Source organism: Dreissena polymorpha, chromosome 2, assembly GCF_020536995.1.
Source record: "Dreissena polymorpha isolate Duluth1 chromosome 2, UMN_Dpol_1.0, whole genome shotgun sequence".
NCBI lineage: Eukaryota > Metazoa > Mollusca > Bivalvia > Myida > Dreissenidae > Dreissena > Dreissena polymorpha.
Genome location: NC_068356.1, coordinates 144757483 through 144764902, shown reverse-complemented (window position 1 = coordinate 144764902; position 7420 = coordinate 144757483).

The following is a 7420-nucleotide window of genomic DNA, read 5'->3' as shown; positions in this document are numbered from 1 at the left end:
TAAGAAAACATGTAATTATTACGAAATAAGTGGTATGAATTGTTACATACTTGAAAGGTTAAGAAATAGTAAAAAATGTCATACTTACAACTTTAAAGATTACTATTAACACAACTTTTAGACTGTACATAAGGGCATGTTGTTTTTATGTCTTCATTCACTGGAAATTAATGTTATTTATAAATTCTGATTCTGAATATGTAGGGAACAAAATATATCTCATGTATGTTTTGTTACTACCGGTTTTACATTTCTTGCCACTATTGCGATGTTAGCAGTTAAGATGCAGATGAAGCAAGTCTTTTGAGTTTCAGTTTCCATACAGGCCCATTATAACCTTTTAACCCATTTATGACTAGCGTCTTGAAAAAGGCCTTGGCAAACAGCGTAGACCGTGATGAGACGCCGCATTATCAGGGTTTGCGCTGGTTGATTAAAAGAATTTCTGTACATCCCTTATTTCGGAAATAAATTGATCCAATTATGAAGGATGGGAGAGTCCACTAGGCATAAATGGGTTAAAGTACCAGAACAAATCGGAAAACGTGTTAATAAACAATAAATTCCAACTAACAACATGCATTGTAATATTTATGTTCACTTATTTGTGCAAAGAGATTTGATTTGTTGAACCCAGCAATGCATAAATTGAGTGGAAGAGCACTTTCTTTTTAAAATACCAAATGATACTTCTGATTTTTGCATGAGGCAATCAGTAAATTCCTGGAAACGTGAAAATGAAAGCAAATAATATATTTCAATAATAAATAATACAATAACGCGAATAACAATCCAAATCATTGAAAATGATTGATATGATGATTCAATAAATACATTTAGGTTAAAACTCTGATGATTGTATTTCCTAATTTGCAGTTATTCCAGCATTGAACAACCAACTACATATTTCTGTAAATGCCGCCATCTTATAGAAATAGTTGACCGTTCGCTTGTCCGTTTGGCTGATGAGATCTGAGCAGAAGAATTAGATGGGTATATAAACTGGCCAATAGTTTATTGTTTTCAGTGCGCGCATGTGTTGCCTAGGCTGACAAGCTATTGCCCTAGGGGAAAACATTCGCAAATTAAGTCGGTGTTATCTACAGCGAATGAATTACCACTACAATCATGAATCTGTATCCTGTTAGAATCAGCAGTTATAGGGCCATAAAACACGCATAATTAGTGCACAAAACAAGTATTAAGCACTTCGTTGTTGTGAAGTACTTACAAGCTTGCATGTTTCATTCGATAGCGCTGATAAAATAGAGGAAGTAAAAAGCAATGTCTTGGTAATTAAATTAGCTTTTTGCAAGCTGCGCAAGAAAACATCGATAACTGTCGGCTGCTATGTAAATGTCGGCTGTTATATAAATGTCGGCTGTTACAGATACACTTCAGTACGAAGCCCACAGAACAGTTGCAGATAGTACATCATTCTGACTATTGGATTGAAACATATGCTGACGACGAAATGGTAGTTACAATCCAAATACAATTTTGTTTCAGTGATTTTAAATAAATCAGGCTGGCGTATTATGTCATTTCTTTGACAAAGCATAATTATACGCAATATACATGTATAGTAAAATATACATACACATTTGGTCCATTCTGAAATGAAACAGCCTAAGAGACGCTTCTGGTGTGTTTATTCCAAACAACATTTAATGCAGACGTGTGTGTGTGTTTTTTTTAAGGAAACTGTGATACACGTTGCATTCTTCATCACAACAAAGACGCAATATGAAGAAAATCTCACTAGGTGCTTTTTGTCCCGGAAACACCGCTAAATATGTGTTATATATGGCGAGTAATTGATGTTTTCATACATTTCATGCAATAGAACATCGTCGAAATATTTAGAATTTCATGCATGTGTTATAACATGGTGCAGGAATTCAGTTAAGCGGTGCAGTTAAACGTGTTTTAGAGTCTAAGCTTGTAATAGGTTCTTGAAATGCCACTTAAATTGGGTGTGTCCATACACTTATCTACGACCTGTATTATAATATTTTAAAGGGTTCTCGTTTGTCCCAATCGGTCGCTCAAAGTACTGGATGGTAAACGCGTTTCTCATCTCGGGCCCCGAGTTCAATCCCTGCTCACGGCGCATATGAGCTGGGTTGATGGTCACTATACCGAACAGGTGGGGCTTCCTCCTAGTACTCTTGCTCACCACGCTAATCCCCATACCACAACGCCCGAATCGAATAACAGAAAAGAAATGCTAGAAATTGCAGTCATAATTTAACATTCGACCCGACGTTAATGAATTGAGCACGTTAGTTACTAGTATGTAGGAGTGCTGGCATACAATCCGGGTCCTCACATAATGCGACCTCAACAAACACATATATTCAATCCAAAAATCTTCGCAGCGCCCCCCTCTCCCCCCCCCCCTCATAAGTGCATTTTTCCTCAATCTGCGGATAATCAGAGTGCAATTTTACATTTAATTCTCATGAAAATACGCGCCGTTTTATTTATAGATAAATGGTCATTGTTTTTATCATTTGCAATAATTATTTTTAAAAATGTTGTTAAAATAATATGAGTACATGCAAATATACATGTATGTCGAAACTCGTGCCGCGGCATGGTTTTGATTAAATATTTTTCTTTGTACACGCACACGGTAAACACACGTATTGAAAAGTAAATATCGTTTGACAACCCAACATCCGGGCTTAGTTTTATCAAAATTCTTTGAAAGAAATGGCAAACACATGTTACATCACCAAAGGCCGTTAGACTCGCTCGTACATCGTGCCAGCTGACATTAAAAGTTTTCGTTCCGAGTCTTCGGGGTTTATTACTCTGTTGATGGACGCCAACAGTCTTGAAACGAGCGATTTCGCCTGAAATATGAGTCTCGTTCTGACAAAACTGGGCATAATGCATGTGCGTTAAGTGTCGTCCCAGATTAGCCTGTGCAGTCCGCACAGGCTAATCAGGGACGACACTTTTCGCCTAAATTGGATTTTTGCTAAATAGAGACTTCATTTTAACGAAAAATGTCATAAAAGCGGAAAGTGTCGTCCCTGATTAGCCTGTGCGGGCTGCAAGACTAATCTTGGACGACACTTTACGGACATGCATTATGCCCAATTTTCTCAGGACACGACTCATATGTATTTTTCACTTTGCATGTAATTAATTACGATCATATCGATACTCGCAAATGTTTATGCTCAAAACGATAACGAACTTGGTTAACCAGGTGCTCTTATCAAATGTTGAAAAGTTGAAAAACCTGGTCAATAGTTTGGGGTATGGCGGGCTGGTTGCGTCATACGGGTGTTTTTAGTCCGAAACTTTGGTTTAAGATATAACAGCTTGTCAAGCTTGGATGAAGTCCTAGCTTGGAATTGTATTTAAGGCATATCGGGTCTAGGTCCATGCCATCATTATTGAAAATACAAAAAAACAACAACACATTTTATACTTTATACCTAGAGTTTAGATGGTGATAATGCACTGCAATGTTGTAGTGTCAGCCGGGTCAAGATCAAGGTCACTGGTATTTAACCCTTTCCCACTAAGAAGCAGAGTGAAAATGGCTTGTGCAAACAGCATAAAACCAGACCAGCCTGCGAGTTAACTCGCAGTAACTAATACTACTGTTAAACATGAGGTGATAAGGACTTGCGGTCAAAATGGGGGCACGGGTATTGGATCATTATAAGATGAGATCAAAACACTGCCGGACGAAAGTGTGTATGTGTAATTCAGAAGTTTATTGACATGTCATCGATGAGTCTTTGCAGACATGTCCGTGGGATCTTTCAGGGGGAAATATATTTAATTTTAAACCAAAATATGTCAAATGTATCCCGGCTGCCCGGGTAGCGCCAACGAAATAATTTTTATTAAAATAGATCAGTACACGGTGGCCAATAAGATCTTATTGTGCACTGGTAGACAATTTAAAGACAGTTCATGTATGGTTTCCCTTAAAAGGACAATATTACTCCGCCAAGGGAGTGTTGACAATTAACAAAGACCTTCGTCCCGCTCCTCGAGCGCTGTGTCGCCTTTATTGCCTCTGTAGAAATCACCAACCGTCGACCCGAGCCCGAGCACGCTTTCCCCATCACGTTGCTGTACGAAATATTGCACGCAAACATTTCCTAGCCCGCTGAGAGAAATGATAGCAGATTAAGATAAGAGATTAGTATGTTGGATTATTACACGGAAAGAAATACCAAATGGAGTGAATAGACAATTCCATCCATTGTTTGTGTTACTCTGCTCTGGTCACCATGTGATGACCTTTATCAGCTGTTTTCATTGAACTGATGAAGATAAAGATTGCAGTAAGCATGGCTCAGCCAGCTGAAGAGATCGATGCAGACAAGGGTGAGAGATTTTACGTGGGCAGGAGTCGCACCGGTCCAAAATTATTTATCCCATTTCATAATTCTACCTGGCCTCTACTTTAGCCTGCTGGTCGTTTTCAACTTTTAAAGACAGAGAGTACCTTTGGCAATGAAATGCAACTAGTGAAAGTTTACGGAAATTGTCTAACTTTCTATTCCCTGCATGTTTTGCAGTTTGTTTGCAGATTCTACAAGTAGTCAAGGTGGATAAATACATCGTTTAGAGGCTAGACAGACGCTGATATTTTAGAGTTAACATTTAAAATTAAGCATTAATTCCTATATAATGTGACTATTTTGTTTACAGTATTAACTCTTAAGGACAACATGACATAAAGAAGCGTTGTGTGGCTGCATAATCATTTAACTTTTCACGCTTCAATGACAATTATGCTAGTCATTATAAATTAACCCTTTCAGTGCGGGAACCGAATTTTAAAGGCCTTTGCAAGCAGTTTGGATCCAGATGAGACGCCACAGAACGTGGCGTCTCATCTGGATCCAAACTATTTGCTATTCTGATAGTATTCTTTGAAAAAAAAATCGAAGAAAATGCTAATTTTAGAAATTCAGCAGACGACATTTTAGCAGACGACAAATTTCCCAGCATGCAAAGGGTTAATCATCAAAAGCCTATCATGATGTTGTAGTTGACAGCCGTTTACCTTGCTATGATATCTATCTTTGTAGACACAATATACAAACTCAATTTAGCTCATTTAATAGCCATGGTCGACCACAGGTGTTGCCTCAGGCAAGTCATATAGATTTACACGTTTGTTGCTGAGTATCAGGAATATAGGACGAACAACGAACTTATACATAAAGGCTAATTATGCCTAATATCATAGCTCTGGTTTAAATGAATGTGCGTATAGTGTCGCCCAGATTAGCCTGTGCAGTCCTAAGAGGCTAATCAGGGATGACACTTCCCGCCTAAACTGTTTTTTTGCTTTTAACGAAACAATCATTAAAAGCGGAAAGTTGCGATGCGGACTGCACAGGCTAATCTGGGAAGGCACTTAACGCACATGCATGAACCACCGTTTTCCTTCACCTAGGCTCTTTGACGCACACAAAGTGTGAAAAACGCCACGATAAGGTTTCACATGGTTTGTACTAAACATTACAGGTTAAAGCACTCTATGACACGCGACAACCTCCTCCTAGACGGTTTCAAAGCATTGCTCTAATCTAAACTCTACCGTAAAATAAGTGATGGTTTTATTTGCCTATAATTTATTTGTTATTTTGCTTAAATTTCCTGTTAATTCCTTGATTTCATGTCTGACTGTAAAACAATAAAAAAACACAGTCAAATTGTGCAGAAAATGCACGTATATGCATGGAAGAGGTAATTGCAATACAAATGAGCCGCGTCGTGCCTAAATGGGTATTCAGACAGATGCGACATCCTTGCATTCTGGTTCTCTATAAACACGATTTCGCTGTCTCATTGACTGACATTATGACTCCTCCTCTGGGAATGCGGATGTATATGCATAATGGGAGCTACACCGATCGGATGCGTCCCCGGATGCGTCCCAATGTCAAGTTTCGCCCGACGCAGCTCATATAAAACATAATGAGTCGTGCTCTGTGAAAAATAGGGTTTAAAGGGGCCTTTTCACAGATTTTGGCATTTTTTAACTTATTCATTAAATGCTTTACATCGATAAATGTAAACATTGGATCGTAAAAGCTCCAGTAAAAAATCAAGAATAAAATTAAAAAAAAGAAAAGAACATTGCCTGGAACAGGTTTCGAACCAGTGACCCCTGGAGTCCTGCCAGAGTCCTGAAGTAAAAACGCTCTAGCCTACTGAGCTATTCCGCCGAGTACACATAACACACGTATTTTATACCTTATATAAGCAATCTTCGTAGTTTCACAAAATTTAACGACAAAAACAGAACTCTCCAAATTATTCAATCGTTTCGCGTTGCAACGCTTTATAATTTTTAGGTTTTAAAATCGTCAAAAGATGCATATAATGGCTATATTAGACCATGGTAAATGTTCAGTATTACTGTTTCCTCACAATTATCATAACTAAAACGAAAATTTGCGAATCTGAAACAACTTTTTTCAATTTTGTCAATTTACCAAAGCGTGAAAAGATCCCTTTAATGCATGTGCGTACAGTGTCGTCCCAACTTTGCCTGTGCAGTCCGCACAGGCTAATCAGGGACGACACTCCGCTTTTATGATATTTTCTGTTTAAAGAAAGTCTGTTCTTAGCAAAAATCCAGTGTAGCGGAATGTGTCGTCCCTGATAAGCCTGTGTGGACTGCACAGGCTTATATGGGACGACAATTTACGCACGTCCATTAACCTCTTTTTCACAGAGCACGACCCATATACACCGTAGACTATTTATTCGTCATTATCCTTATGTTAACACTTCCATAACTCACGGTTTGTACGAAGGTTTCTAAAACAATAAATACCACAATCTGCACGTGCGAAAACATGCGTATAAATAAGAAATTAACATTTTCTCAATATGACATGTTCCTAAACAGACGCCATTTAATCGTTTATTAATCGGAAAGATACAGAGTATACAAATCTGGGTGTATAACGCAATCGACTCGTGAACAATTGCGATCTTTAACTATCTCACGTGTTTCGTATATATCAATAATTGCTAGCATACGTTCCTATCACACTAACGCCGTATTATTCCGGTACTTAGTACGTATCACGCCTAGTCAATGTGGTAACGACTGAGTTGTCGCCCGTTATCTATCTCACAGCCAGTGTCTGTTACTTCAGTACGTCGAATGATCTGTAGTCAGTTGCGAAAAGATAACCGCACCGTTCGGATGTGTGTATTGATAATTGAAGGACTGCGCGTTTTTCAAGTTCTCAATTGTCTTGTTAGATTAATCCGGACTCCGGGAGAAAAGCTTTATTGATTTCTAGATGCCGAGAAATTTGCAGGCTTGATGACATGATAAGACAACGTTTATGATCATGTAGTCGAGTTTAAAAATCGAAAAACAACAACAACAATATATAAGCTATAATTGTGG